This window comes from Taudactylus pleione, unplaced genomic scaffold (genome assembly GCF_031769625.1).
Source record: "Taudactylus pleione unplaced genomic scaffold, aTauple2 ptg000034l, whole genome shotgun sequence".
In the NCBI taxonomy this organism is placed as follows: Eukaryota; Metazoa; Chordata; class Amphibia; order Anura; family Myobatrachidae; genus Taudactylus; species Taudactylus pleione.
The window spans coordinates 1,047,704-1,064,275 of NW_028284436.1; the positions used below are offsets into that span (position 1 = coordinate 1,047,704).

The following is a 16,572-nucleotide window of genomic DNA, read 5'->3' on the forward strand; positions in this document are numbered from 1 at the left end:
CAGTGAGGAGATCACCGGGAAAATGGCTGCCATTTTCCTTGTGACCTGCACATACGCAGTAGACTCCAGCATAGCACTATAGTCTACTCTAGTGCCTGGAGTCTGCTGCGCTCAGTGCGCTGTCGGCAACCAGGTGGAGAGGAGGGGGCCACGTATAGAGACTGCACACGGGCCCCCCTCCACTCTTCATATGTCCCTGGCAGTAATCTAAGATTACTGCGGTTTGTCACTGCGTCGCTCTCGCCATCTTAAGAAGGTACAAAGGGCCTGATTCTGAGAATTACGCTAATGCAATCACAAGTGCGATCTCTTACACACTGCAATAACGAAAATATGGTAATGTATCCAAAAGCTTCCCCGAGCATGGGGACGCCCACTGCTGCCTTCTCACATACGTCAGAGGACGTGCAACAGCGTAAACATCGGGAACATCGATTCAGATCGGGCAGTTACCCGATTTAAAGACTGCGGCACACTCCGGACACGCTGAGAGATCTCGTGCTGTAAAGATGATCGTAAGGGCTAATTATGCACGCCCATAAAACGGCGTTTAAACGGTCAGACACTCCTGCGTTTTTCTCACCGTCTCCCCATTACCTCCCCTAAACGCTCACTACCTGTTACTCACTTTGCAAGTGGATCCTCTGTACAAGCATAATTGCAATACAATCGCATGCGCAGAGCGGCGTTTCCGCATGTGCAATGGCTAACAATCGATTGATCTGTGTAAATGTCGGCATTGCGGAAATCTCGGAATCAGGTACAAAATGTAGATTGATGAGTTATTTTTCGGTTGACACAAATGAAAAGTCAGTCTGCAAGGTGTGCAGCTATGAACGCCCCTTATGTCAATGCGTTTCGTCCTCTCTCAGGACTTTATCAGGTGCCCTAGTGGAGCTTACAATAAATTTATAGTCTCTATCATCTGGGGGTATATTTACTAAAGGGAGAGTTTTTAGAAGTGGACATGTTGCCCATAGCAACCAATCAGATTCTACTTAGCATTTAACTAGCAGCTTCTAGAAGAGAATGGCTAGAATCTGATGTGATGTTGCCCATAGCAACCATTCTAAAAACTCACTTTAGTAAATATACCCCCAGAACACAAACTTGTCCGTTTTTTTATCAGATGCCAACTAACCTACCAGTATGTTTTTGGAGCTATATTAGAACAGTACATGGTTGCGACATTGGTACAAACAAAAAGGAAACTTTTCCCAGTACAACGAGTCAGTCAGTGACTAATACCGACAATAAGGACATAATAAACCCACACAAAATCATAGCAATGAATAGGGCTATTGCACTGATCACAACAGAAGATTTATGGACTCGGCATTTGGGGAGTTGAGACAAGTGGGAAGAATCACAGAATGAACGTCACGTCGATACAAATATATTACTCGCTTATTACCATCTACAAGGGAATCATTTTATTAATGTTATGTGTCTATAGAAGAATAATACACAATGCAATGTTACAAGCCGCGCTCCTCCTGTGCTGACTAACATGCTAATACTCCGCAGGACAATACTGTCCTGCCCTGGAAGCAAATGTCACCGATTTGGCACTTTTCCTTTTTAACTATGATCACAAGTGGATTGTTTGATTTTGTTAAACTACAAGTCCCAATATGCCCTGACAGCAGGTTTGTCTCTCTGCTTTAGCCAAACAGCAAATTTCAGCCAGGCTATAAGCAACCATTTATAATAATCACCCATGTACCTATGATCTATACGGGCGCAATGCAGAGTTTCTCAAACTCTGCCATTACAGTCCAGGTTTTAAGGATATCCATGTTTAAGTCCCAGATGGTTAAATCAAATTGACTGAGGTACGAATTAAGTCACCTGTGCTCAAGCATGGATATCCTTAAAATGTGGACAGTAATGGCAGAGTTTGGGAACCTCTGGCGTAGTGTTTAACATTGCTACATCACTGCACTGAAGTCACGGGTTCAATTCAAGACCAAGGCGCTATGTGTGTGGAGTTTGCATGATCTTCTTGTTTTTGCGTTCGTTTCCTCCAGGTGCTTTGGTTGCATACCACACTCCAATAATATACTGGTAGGTTAACTGGATTCTGGCAAAAATTAACCCCAGTGTAGGTGTGTGATCACGCGGTAGGGAATATAGATTGTAAGCTCCACTGGGGCAGGGGCTGATGTGAATGATTAACTATTCTCTGTAAAGCACTGCGTAATATGTGTGTGCTATAAAGATAACTGATAATAATCCACTGCGTTTCACAGTGCGTTTCAATGGGAGGCTCATAGAGAGACACAAGTACAGGCTAGATGAGCACCAATTTGTGTCGTCATTTGGCATAATTATATCACATTACCAGACATTTGCAATCTTTTATGAGCTGGTGTCCTGAAGGCACAGTTAGGTACCGTGTGCCACTGTATATGGCTCTGAAAACTCATATGGTGCCCTATAGAAGTATCACAAGTGGATAAAGAGTTGACTGCTTTATGGTGCTTACTTAATAAGAAATATATATATATATATATTCCAATTATCCCGGCACTCCGGAACCCCCTCAGGGGTAACTTGCTCTGGTGCCTTCCTTTAGGCAGGCCAAAAACCTCCAACTCTACAATGCAGAAAAAAGGCGTCACTCAGAGACTGGATACAAGTAAATTTTTAGTGTGAAGTCATCGTGTCAACGTTTCGGGGTCCGCAACCCCGTCGTCAGGAAACAAATACAATAAGCAATGGCTTATTAGCCATAACATTACAACCACTGACAGGTGAAGTATATATTATCTCATTACAACAGAGTCTGTCAAGGGGAGGGATATATTAGGCAGCAAGTGAACGGTCAGTTGTTGAACCTGATGTGTGGGAAGCAGGAAAAATGGGCAAGTGTAATGATCTGAGCGAATCTGACAAGGGGATGTGATTAGAGCCAGTCTCGCTTGTCTGTTACCACAGACAACTCTGGCCAAATGCCGCTGGTCACAGCCATTAAGCACCTGTGGTCAGCCATTGCGCTGTCCATGGTGAGTGGCAATGCCTTCCATGAGGTATTCCCGGTACACAGGTGACACCGTAGATCGTGGAATGTTGAATGTACACACCCACTATCATGCCCTGTCCAAACTCTGAATATTCACGTCTCCTTGCCATGAGCAACCTAGCCGGTGTTCAAACTGACTCATGAGAGGTCACATTACAACTGATGCAGGTATGGGCATTTCCTAGACATCACAGAACAGTGGCACCACCTGCCATTACCTTTACATACTGCTATCCCATGACTTCTGGCACGAGAGAGAGGGTGTGTTAGAGCGAGAATGTATACACATACACACCTCTACTGTATCCTTAAAAAGGCATAACATGTATGCCAAAACAGACTCTACAATATACAACAAAACCAAAACATATAAATTCTATTTCTATTTTTACTTTGTATAAGTAAATATTAGGAAATGTATATATAAATATATCGCTGTTGCAGGAATGTTCTTAGCTTGCCTACACAAGTACTGGCTTAGTCTGTGCCACACAACTGCCGTTTCTCCACCCAAAGGTACAAATAAATGGCTTTTGTAGAATTCACATACATTTAAAATTCACTTATAAATTAAAATAAACTAAAAATAAATTTCCTTAAACTTACGCCAATGTATTGAGGATTGGTTAAATTATTCTGTAACTGGCCCAAATTATTTGCTTCTAAAGACCTTCTGCGCAGTGCAGAGCTGAGTGTATGGCGGATAGCAGAACATGAGCTGTACATTTTTGCACTGCGCACCCTATGAATTTCTGCGCACACCGGTGTGGACAATGCAGAATCATATGCATTTCACTCACGTCTCCACTTACAACCTAGTTATGCTGCTCCAGCTGTAACGGAGCGGTCTCACGTAGACAAAATTCCATGTCATACTGAGGAAACTGTGGGCAATTCCAGTAACTATAGGCTGGACCAAGGGCCTGATTCAGTATTCAGTTACAATCGCAGCTGCCTAATCGGATGCAATGCAGTTGCGAAAATATGCTAATGTCTGCCACAGCTCAGCCAGCAGAGAGACGCCCACTGCTGCTTTCTCACATCCGTAATACCTCGCAGTCCTGCGTATACATCGGTACCATGTGTACGTTTCATCACTTACCATTTCCTGGCAGTGCCCAGGCAGTGTGTGCATCACCCACCTGACATTACAGTGGAGAGAGTCATGTCCTTGTTTGCTCATACCCAGTGGCAGCTCCAGAGCTGGGGCTGCATCGCAGTTCAAAATTCAAATAGGGGAACCACACCAACTGCCAGCCGGCGATGTTTGGCAGCATTTGGGGTGGTTCCCCTTTTTGAATTTTGAACTGCGCTGCAGCCCCACCTCTGGAGCCACCCCTGCTCATACCCAATTGTGATGAAAGCAGTTGCTGGGGATAACACTAATAAAGAGTAACCCACCCAGGCATCCCCATTAGCCTAGTACTAGACATTATTACATGCATCACCAGAGCAGCGATATTGCCATTTAGCAGTGTGGCATTTATGTCCTTAGGTGGGCTCTATATCTGCAGCTAGATCCTCCATCACATACCCTTAGAGACAGGGGCGAATATATAATATAACTTACCTCTCCGAAGTCCTACGTCAGCTGGAGAGACGCTAGACAGAACGCCTGGAAAATGGCCACAGCAGCCACTTTCCTGGCGTTCTGCGCATTCAGGGGCGCCGAGAGAGGGGGGGAGCTGGTACAGATTACCCGGGCTTCATGAGGGGCCCGGCAGGGGTCCCTCATTTGGGAGATTGCTGAGCAGCAGCCAGAGCAGCTATACCTGTGGGGGGGGGGGAGCGATCACACTGATCGCGCCACCCCTGGCTTTGAGCAGGGCTGAGGGAGCTCAGAGCGCCCCCCCTCCCCAGCAAGCAGTGGCGCTGCGAAGCTTCTTTTTTTTCCAGAAGGGGGCGTGGCCACGCCTCCCATGATTAGGCCACGCCCCGTCACCCAGGCCTGCCATGGCTCTAGGTGGGCCTGTGCGCATGAGCGAAATCGCAGACTAGGGCCCGGAGTCCACTGAACCTGTCAGTACGACGCGGCCGCCGGAGAGAGAGGAGGGGGCCCCAGATGGTGAGTGAACACGGGCCCCCTGCTCTCTAAATACGTCCCTGCTTAGAAAGGTATTTTCACCTGTGTGGACGAGGACAACCTAAGCCTTCCGAGGACACTCAGAAAAATGTTGCACCAGCCATGAGAAAATCTCTGCATGAACTCCACTAGCCATCGGCCATGATGGGCTGGAAGTCCCGTGGGTTTTGGTGTCCTCTGGAAATGGGACATGCAGTTCGCTGGATAATTATTTATGCTCAAGCAAATGGGTGCCAACATTATACAGACTTCCAGGAACCAGTTTCCAATGTTAGGCAGCAGACTTTAAATGAATGTAAGTTTACTTAGCTTAGTGATCCTCTGCTCTCCTGTTTTCGTTGTCACCATCTTTAGAAGTCATAGCATATGTAATATGCCCTGTTTCTGGGACTGTTTATATAATGTGATGTTGCTCAACCTATGGGAGGTCCTGTTAATTTTAGGCTACATACATAAACTGTGATGGTCATGACAGTATGGTATAGTCTATGGAAAATGTGAAGCCTCATTAATGTGTGGGTATAACCATCAGGCAATAGAAAAGGGCGCATACAGGTGTCCTCATGCATCAGGCGGGAAGAACTGTGGCACCAGAAGCAAGCACAAGATGGTGCCTGGAAGAACAGGAACACTGCAACCAACAGTTAGTTGAGCATAGGACTGAGGAAGCAGGGGCCACACCTGGAGGAGTTTTACCTCAGGTGGAAAAGATCCTCCATGTTTGTGGTTCTAGTGCCAGCAGGAGACGAAGAGAGACTCCAACATCACAGTGGTGAGAGGTGTTGTCCTGAAGCGCTGCCCTGTTTGCCTGCCATTCAACTTGTTTAAAACTGGCCCCTCTCAATAGAACTCCCATCTTAGTAAATTTACCCCTAGGAGTCACTAGTCCCGGATTCTGCCTGTGGGGATATCTAAGCATCCTTGGACTTTAAAAAAGTAGTAAATTCGGCTAGTTCCCTGCGTCAATGACAGAGGAGTGGAGACGGCGAGGTCTGTTACCTCGGACAACACTCCAGAGCACTCAGTGATTATTTCCCTTTAGGTTACTGTTGAACAATAGGCTCTCTCTGCAGTGACCCCAGTGGCAGTGGTTAACGCGATCATATTCCTGTCCTATATAGATATATCTATATTCCCTCTAAAATCAATGTGCAGTTGTGTCTTCAAAGCAGTCTGCCTAAGACATTGTAAACTCAGAGATGTACCAGTTACCCCCTGGTGACATATATGGTATCTTCTCGGTGACCAGCCAGAACAGAGCGGGCAACAAAAGCTAAACATTATCTGGTGTACCTGCCTGAAGATTATGGGATGATGTAGCTAGGCTTATTAATGATGTTCAGCTGGCCGCCACCGTCTACCATCGTGACCATCGATCACCGATGGTCACAATGGTGAACCCAGCACCGCAATCGCAAATGCAGCAGGGCTGTCATACACCTCCTGCTGCATTTGCATTATTGCTAGGATCGAAATTGCAAAGCTTCCTGCGTGCATACATCATATCTATAGCCTGTGTGCATACATCATACATCTGTAGCCTGTGTGCATATATCATACATCTGTAGCCTGCGTGCATATATCATACATCTGTAGCCTGCGTGCATACATCATACAGCTGTAGCCTGCGTGCATACATCATACAGCTGTAGCCTGCGTGCATACATCATACAGCTGTAGCCTGCGAGCATACATCATATCTATAGCCTGTGTGCATACATCATACATCTGTAGCCTGCGTGCATACATCATACAGCTGTAGCCTGCGTGCATACATCATACATCTATAGCCTGCGTGCATACATCATACATCTATAGCCTGCGTGCAGCTTAGCAATTGCGATCCTTGCTGAATCAGGCCCAGAGATCCAGCTTTCCAGAACTTTTACTCGTCATTTGTCAACCTTAATCTTCTAGGCGATTGTTCGCATCAGCTAACCCATCTCAGCTATTTACTGTATGTAAGTGCTCCTGCTTCCCACAACGCAGATTTCAATTTGCCAAATTAAAATATTAAGGGATCATTGTTTACAAATCTTCCTGACGGTAAGAAGTTTCTCGGATGGTGATAGCTGGTAGAGCTCGCCATTCCATACGTAGTGTACCCGCTAGCTTGTTTTTAGTGAGGCGCCCCACTAAAACAGCATGCCCTCAGCCTTCCCCACCCGCGGGCCCCAATGTTCCACGGGTGGGAAAAGTCGGCGGGGACCGATCACTGCCGGGTGAGTAAACGCCGTGTGCAAGGGGAGAGCCTGGGGGACGCCCAGCACCTCTGTAAGTGCTGGGCATGCTCCCAAGTGTGACAAAGTGGAGGTGCATGCCAAGGATACCCCCTCCCTGGCTGGCCATGGCCCCTTTTCGGGAGAGTGCAGAAACCCCCGGCCGGCAACTACTGCGCCCTGTCGTTGCCGCAGTCCTGGCACACACAAGATCAGCGCTCAGAATCCCAACTGATCTGAAATACCAACACCTGTAGTTAAGTACTCTAACCCTATCCCTAAACCTAACAACCCCCTCCCGCAGCCTAAACCTTACTGCCCCCTCCCCCCCTGCAGCCTATCATTAACCCCTCCCTCTTTCCCCACCTACCCTTGGGTAGCTTAACCCTCCCCCTAGTTACTAACCCTAATACTTATCGTCGGGATGTCAGCGGTCAGGTTCTGACTGCTATCAGGATTCTGGCGCCGGCATTCTGAGCGCCAACATCCTGACCATCGGGATGCCAACTACATTCCTTCCATACAGTTATCATTTATGGTCTTTGCTTCCAATAATCAATTTATCTCCTCCAGAACTCACCATTCTATGTAGTTATCAGTAATGGTCTTTGCTTCCAATAATCAAGTAATCTCCTCCCAGAGTTCTCCAATCAATCTTATACTCCTTTTCCCACAGTCGCTAAAACCCGGGTTATTGCCATGTCATCCCGGGATACGGCTCAGTGGTAAAGGCTCCTAGGAAAAAATTTTGGGTCAACTGACCCAGTGTTCCTTCCCGGGTCTCAAGCAGGTTTTTACATGGGTAAAACTCATTGAAAACAGGTTTCTCAGGTCATCCGACCTGGGTCCTGTTCACAGCATAGGGAGAGCCGCATTTCCCAGCACTTCTGATCTAGGGGTCTATTTACTAAGCAGTGTTAGGACTGGGAGACAGAGTGAAAAGTGATAAGGTGCCAGCCAATCAGCTCCTAACTGTTATTTCACAGGCTGTGTTTGAAAAATGACAGTTGGGCGCTGATTGGCTGGCATCTTATCACTTTTCACTCTGTCTCCTAACACTGCTTAGTAAATAGACCCCATAATCCCCACTGTACAACAGCTCGGAGTTGTGGCCTTATGAGATGTGAGAGAGCATGATAATGTCCCTGAGGCATGGATACATCTAGAGAGGAGCAAATATAACAGAGGGCGGGTAGACAATTATGGATGATTAGTCGGATAAAGGATAGTATAAAACTATGTCCAACACATGCATAAACTCTAGAAAGGTACATTTAAACTTTCTTAAGGTACAAATATCTTTAGGAAACAAAACTAAACTATTTATGTTATTTACAGCTCTCGCCGATAGTCTACAAGAAATACGACGCCTTTGTTTTTACAAACTTTTGTAAAATATGTAACTGCAATCATGGTATCAATCATCTACGGATCAGGACCCAAAACAAGGGACGCCAGGCCTGATATTCAGGGCAGGCGCGCTTTACAAAATTATTGTGCACTAACAAATAAAAAAATCAAAGGATTTTTCATATTTTCTTACTATTCAGTACACAAGAACCCATTTTATATACAATTTATGTTTAACAATATACCCGCATCAGCGGCATATTTCTCAAATTATCACCAGAAATATTGCGCTGGCTCCATATTTATGAAGATAATGCCAGATTATATATTTTACTATAATATATAGGGGGCAGCACAGACTGTGTAATGGTTAGCATTACTGCCTCACAGCACTGAGGTCATGGCTTCGATTCCCACCACGGCCCTACCTGTGTGGAGTTTGTATATTCTCCCTGTGCTTGCGTGGGTTTCCTCGGGGCACTCCGTTTTCCTCCCACATTCCAAAAATATACTGGTAGGTTAACTGTCTCCCAACACAAATTAACCCTAGTGTGTGAGCATGTGGTAGGGAATATAGGCCCTGATTCAGAGCCGGACGCTCTGACCAGACCGCTCGCTCTGAATCAGGGCCCTCCTCCATTAATATGGAGCGTCCTCCTGGACGCTCGTATAGCTGTGGGTCACCATCCACAGCATATACGAGCGTGCAAAAAGATGGTCGCGATGGTCTTGACCATCGGAACTGCGAGTGAAAGCCTGCGGTTGGGTTTCCCAACCGCAAGGCCAGGAGTGATTTTGGCTCTATCAGAGCCAAAATCACTCCCACTGACATCACTAGTGATGTCAGTGGGGCCGGCTTCAGACGGTAGGCGTTCCCATGGGAACGCCTCCGTCTGGCAGGCACGCCCCCGGCACGCCCACCAAAGGGGGCGTGCTGTCAGTCACCATCGACAGCACGCCCCCTTTGATGAGACACTCCGAGCGAAGGAAAGTCCTTCTCTCGCGCATGCGCACGACGGAGCATGCGCAGTGGGGAACATCGACCCACTTGCGAGCGTACTGCCGCTCGCGAGTGGGTCTGAATGACCCCCATAGAGTGTAAGCTCCACTGGGGCAGGGACTGATGTGAATGGCCAAATATGCTCTGTAAAGCGCTGCGGAATATGTGCGCGCTATATAAATAACCGGTGATAAATAATTAAAATAAAATACTATGGTATCTTTTTTTTTTTCTCTCTTTCAGGTGTGAGGAAGGAACAAGGATATTTGCACACGGGTCCACGCAAGTCTTAAAATGCTGCTTCTCAGGAAGACATGGAAGGGACCAGCGGCCTGTAATGAGAGGCTAATACTGCAAAACTGCAGCAGAATGTCATTAATGTCAGTCTAACACTAAAGAAAGTATTCTACCTTCATAGCTCACATGTGAACATTCCAATCTTAGGATTACGTGCTCCTTAAGCTAGAATTTTTTAGCTGTACACTGTCAACACAAAAGCCGCCCTCACATAAAGTGCACCACAGCTGTTGCGTTACCCCTCTCTCACCTCTCTGCAACCTTTCTAGAATGAGGCTGATTATCTCTCAGAGAGGATCAGCCACGTGCCTCTATTTTTACGCACAAGCAGTAACAAGCTGGCGGACACTGGGTGCATTGGATAGCCCGACAGCATCATACCTGCTCACATCTCTGGAGCCAGAGGAAGAAACCTATACTATTTGCCTGCAGATTAAATGAATTGTCACACAGGATCATCATTAGAACCTCTACAGCCACGTCACAGGGATAGAAACTGGTAATTGACTCAACAGAAAATCCCTTACTATAATCTTTGCCTCATTACAGGTTTAGTAAAACCCTCCCATCATTTATACTAGAAGTCTGTCCTAGATCTAAAGTACAGTGCAAATAAAGATTTATCTGAGTACTTTGCAAAATAGGTCTTCAAAACTACGAATATTGTGGGACACATCTCAAGTGTTCTTCACAGAAAATTTGCCAGCAGGGTGGCATCAAAAAGTAGCAATAATGCAATGTTGAAATCCTGACCTGATATTGATTTAAACTCAAGATTAACATTTTATATATTAATTATTCTCTTCTTCAATAGAGGCCCAGCCATCTGCAGCTTTTCCATAGTCAAAGTCTGAAGGATCTGGTCCCACTGGCGATATCAGCATCATATTATTTAGTGCGCTCTGCTTCATGGGATTCCTTACACAGGTTTTAATAAGTTTTAAAGTAGAGCATTTATTATTACAGCAGCCGAGATACTGCCCACTTGCTTTTTGGACAAAAACATTTTCTAAGCCTGTCCCAGATACTACCCACTTGCTTTTTGTAAAAAAAAATAAATTCTAAGAGTGGCCCAGGTACTGCCCAATTGCTTTTCTGAACACAAGTAACTTTTTTAACAGCTGATCAGATACTGCCTACTTGATTTATGGATCCTAGACAGCCCCTCTTCCTGGCTGGACACAGTTGGCATCGCTGCCCAGTACTGCCCCACTTGCTGGCTACAGAGAAGGCCCAGTAACAAACCTGCGGCCACTGAAACACAGAGAGTGGATGCAGGAACTCCACTCTCTTCAATGTTCACCGAAGACTGTTCCCGTCAGTAACCACGCCCTTCCTTTTACACTGGCGGAGGGATCTGCTCTGCCTTACAGTGTGATGCCTCCTGGCACTGTGAGGCGGCCAATAAGTCGCGCTGGACTGACGTCTTTATATGCAACAGTGCAGAGTGACTTTAGGCCGCGTCGCAGTGCCGGGCAGCAGGGGAATTTAGCCAGACGGTGCCTGGGAGGTAAAGCGTGGCAAGAACACTGATCTCCCCTACAAAGAGGGCAAGTGGAGAAACTGCCCATAGCAACCAATGAGATTATAGCTATCATTTATCTAGTACAGAGGTTCCCAAAGTCCGTCATTACAGTCCACGTTTTAGGGATATCCAAGCTTGAGTCCAGATGGTTAAATCAAATGGATTGAGGTACTAATTAAGTCACCTGTGCTCAAGAATGGATATCCCTAAAACGTGAACTGTAATGGCGGACTTTGGGAACCTCTGATCTAGTACATTCAACCACTGAACCTCAGTTTATTATTAATGGTTGCAGTGAGCATAAAATATTCCTATTTGTGACCAAAGGGGTATTTAACAAACCCTCTAAAATGAAAAGTGGAGTTGTGACCTACAGCATCCAATCAGATTCTAGCTTTAAATTTTATAAAATGTAAAATATAAATAATAGCCACTATCTTTATACTTATTAAATGTAGAGAACAGGTAAATAAGAAAAGAAAAATTACATACACCCATAAAAAAAAAAAGATAATAAAAAGACATCAAACGACCTTGTTTTCGGGATTTTTGTTTTGAAAAGTTAGGGTGTAAAAACCAGTAACAACTAGCAAATACAGTAGTGAATACAGAATAAGAGAGGGGGGAATATAGAATGGGGAGGGGGGGAATATAGAATGGGGAGGGGGGAACACCAGGTAGCAGAATCAATAGGGTGTCAGCAAGAAAATAATACAACCAGGTTTACTGGAGCGAAGAAGACATAAATAAATAGATAAATAAACAGTTCTAATAATCCAAAATAAGGGTCAAACCAGACATGGAAGAGTCCTATTAAAGTGAGAATCCCAAGGGGTCCAAACTTCATGAAATGTTGGCATTTTAGCATGGAGGAGGGCAGTGATATATTCCATGGAAGTAGTGTATCAAATTCTATTGATTTATCTGATTGGTTGTTATGAGCAACACCTTTTGCCCTTTAGAAGATTTGCTAAATCTCCCCCTAAATGCATAATGTAGCCACCTTCTCACCACCAGTTACTGTCATATAATAGTGTTTATTCTAACACCCTGCACCTGTCACAACCTGTGCAGTTCCTCTTTCCCGCCTGGGGTGTCGCTCTCTGCTCTGGGGCTTCTAGCACACTCTGGTCTGTATCTATGCAGTTTGATGCATCAGCAGAGTGTGCTAGAAGCACCAGAGCAGAGAGCGACACCCCAGGCAGGAAAGAGTAACTGCACGGGTCGTGACAGGTGCAGGGTGCTAGAATGAACACTATATAATAAATGGCAATATTGCTTAAGGAGTACTTGCCCATTGTAAGTGCTTTGGGCAGTGGTCAGCATGGGCCCTCTGACCAGTCTACGGCGGGCAAATTTACTAAAGTGAGAGTTTTTTAGAAGTGGAGATGTTGCCCATAGCAACCAATCAAATTCTAGCTATTATCTTCCAGAAGGTGCTAGATAAATGTTAAGTAGAATCTGATTGGTTGCTATGGGCAACATCTCCACTTCTAAAAACTCTCACTTTAGTAAAGTTACCCTTACGACTACCAGCCCCGTACGAAGCGAGCTGCGATGCTGTGTGTGTTCTGACACCTTTCTATCACAGCCAGCATTAACTTTTTCAGTAATTTGTGCTACAGTAGCTCTTCTGTGGGATCGGACCCTGTCACCGGTTATCATTGGGCCACTTATGGTAGGTACTAACCACTGAATACCGGCATACCCCATAAGACTTGTCATTTTGGAGATGGTCTGACCCAGTCGCCTAGCCATCACAGTTTAGCCCTTGTCAAAGTCTCTCAGATCCTTACACTTGGTCATTTTTCCTGTTTCCAACACATCAACTTCAAGAACTGTGTGTTCACTTGCTGCCTAATATATTCCGCCCTTTAACAGGCACCATTGTAACAAGATAATTAATGTTCTTCACTTGACCTGCCAGTGGTTTTATTGATATGGCTGATCGGTGTACATATACTGTTATGGAAACATTTAATTACCACCATAATGAAAGTGATCAGTTTACTACTGTCAGTGATGGCGCATAATTCACCATGTAATTACACTATAACAAATAGTCACAAGTATATAGAATGTACATATAGGGGTTGATTCAGTTAGCGGTCTTGTTGCCGACAATGTGAGGGTGCGCTTATATTTTCCATATATGGAACCTCCGGCATTGTGAGAACAAAAAATAAAATATCACATATTTGCAGACGCCTCAACGGGAACGAATGAAAATCCATAATGTAGGTGCGATATGGAATTGAGCTCCGTAACGCGATTAGCACCAAATTATATCAACCCCATATAATGCTGCGATTATATAGCAAATAGAGACCTGATAGATTACTACAACCACACTTTCATCCCAAACATCAGTACATGCCAGTGGCGTCACAAGGGGGGTGCAGTCCGCACCCAGGTGTCACACCAAGGTGCAGACTACCCCCTCACTGACAGGAGCCGGGTGCTGCACTGTAACATAAGGTGCAGCACTCAGCTCCTGTTACTGAGTGAGCCGGACGGAACTCCACACAGGGACCTACTGCACCCCCCCCTTCCCCACCAAGTAATAGGCACGGGGGTTCGGGAGGCGTGACTACGCCCCCTTCCTGCATGACCATGCCCTCTTCCCGCGTGACCACACATCTTTTCAGCGTCCCTCCCTGCACCGGGTGACACAGCGGGGAGGGACGCCACATGCAAAGGTGTTTTAGCTAATTGTGCTATCTTTATGCAGCCAACACCACTTGGGCTGGAAAATTAAAGTTTTTGGCAACAATGTATTAGGGTATGGCATGATACCTCCCCTGACGTTGTGCTGGAAGTGCTCCACGCGTCCAATGAATTATATAGTAATGTGGCATTTTTCAAAACAGCCTGAGACATGGCAGTTAGAAGCTGATTGGTACCGGATCTATTTACTAAGCCTTGGATGGAGATAAAGTGAACGGAGATAAAGTACCAACCAATCAGCTGCTGTCATTTTTCAAACACCGCCTGTGACATGGCAGTTAGCAGTATGGTACTTTATCTGCGTTCACTTTATCTCCATCCAACAGCCTGTAAAGTGACAGAGGAGCTGATTGGTTGGTACTTTATCTCTGTACAGTTTCTCTCTCTCCAAGACCTCATTGCATCAATATCCTAATACAAGTGAGCACTCTACTCACAGCTCATGTGTTCATATACCTACAGCATGTCAACATATACACATGGGTCAATAAACACTGTATACACTTTAGGCAGAGGTTTCCAAACTCGGACCTCAAGGCACCCTAACAGTCCAGGTTTTAAGGATAGCCATGCTTGAGCACAGCTGACTTAATAATTATTTCTTCAGTCAATTTGATTTAATCATCTGTGCTCGACCATGGATATTCTTAAAACCAGGACGGGTGGGTGCCTTGAGGACCGAGAATGGAAACCACTGCACTAAGGTCTGATGCTAGATGGGAAAGGCAGCCCCTAAAACAATATATCACCACTATAACAGATTAGAAAATTACTTCAGTATATAAACAATGTAATAATTGATGTTTTAGGGACAATTTGATACAAATGAAATAAGTAAACCTTCAGATGGTAATGAGGATGAAAACCTACTGGAGAAGTGCGAAACATACTGAACTAGGATAACTGTAAGATGTTCTGCAGCAGCTGCAGTTTGCACAATTGCATTTACCAACTATTAACCAATTTAAAATAGCAATAATAATAATATAATAGTAATTATATCCCCCTGTTTTATACATGAATAAAACTATAGGTACTTATAATTGAGCCTTGATGCCAGCCCGTTTCAGGGTAATAACTACAGAGCAGTCCCCCTATATAGAGATATATTAGGTATCCCTGCACCCACCCTCCTCCACCTGGCAGACGAGGTGTTAATGTTTAACAACCTCCCTGAGGGACACTGGTACACCCACCCCAGCTCCCTGCCAGGGCATCTCAGTTCTCCGGAGGTCTCCCTACCTGCACCCAGGTGCCAAGCTCCACGCTCAGCTTGTCCTCCCCGTCCCCGGTCAGCCTGGCACTCGCTTGAGTCGCTTTATTGAAGACTCCAACAAGTTGGATCAGCGGCCCGCAGCAGCCCCGCCCGGAGAGAGTCATGAGACTGCCCTGTCCCAGCTACTCCACCCCCCGCACATCCAGCCAAGGATCTCATTCCACCCACCGCCCCCTGCCTGCTGCTGCCTGCCGCCCGACACCGCTCTGCAGGCGTGTAGGTGGTCCATGCCCTGGGGGCACCACTAAAACTAAAATGTGACGTGCTCACTCAGAACTGGCCTTGCATCGGGCACATAAAGCAGCGTGCCTCACAGTCCTTACATACTGTACAGCCTATGGTACACTATGTCCTAATATCTCACTGTACAGTACACCCTATGTCCTAATGTGTTACACCCCATGCACATTATATGCTGCACAGTCCTAATTTCTTACTGTACACCCTATACTACACTGTCTTACTGCACACCCTATGCTGTATTGTCCTGTTACATTACACCCTGTGCACAGATCTAATATCTTACTGTACACCTCTATGCTGCACTGTCCCAATATCTTACTACTATACACAATATGATGCACTGTCCTAATATCTTTCTCCCCAATGCACAGATCTAATATCTTACTGCACACCCTATGCTGCACTGTCCTAATATCTTACTGTACACCCCTATGCTGCACTGTCCTAATATCTTACTGTACACCCCTATGCTGCACTGTCCTAATATCTTTCACCCCATGCACAGATCTAATATCTTACTGCACACCCTATGCTGCACTGTCCTAATATTTTACTGTAAACACTATGCTGCACATTCCTAATATCTTACTGTGCACCCTATGCTGCACTGTTCAAACATCTTACTGTGCACCCCTATGCTGCACTGTCCTAATATCTTAATGTAAACCCTGTGCTGCACTGTCGTAATAACTTACAGCCCATGCACAGATCTAATATCTTACACCCTATGCTGCACAGTCCTAATATCTTACATTCTATACTGCACTGTCCAAATACAGTCAGGTCCATAAATATTGGGACATTGACAGAATTTTCATATTTTGTCC

At 45.5% G+C, this 16,572-nt stretch overlaps 1 protein-coding gene across 1 annotated transcript in view; it reads right to left on the minus strand.

Annotated features, from left to right (window-relative positions):
* Window positions 1-15,579, minus strand: part of DNMBP (dynamin binding protein) — a 138,514-nt gene extending 122,935 nt beyond the window's left edge. The window contains exon 1 of the mRNA XM_088452188.1: window positions 15,469-15,579. The gene's annotated coding sequence lies outside the window, so the exon portion shown is untranslated. The remainder of the gene's footprint in view (window positions 1-15,468) is intronic.
* Between the last annotated feature and the right edge of the window lie 993 nt (window positions 15,580-16,572).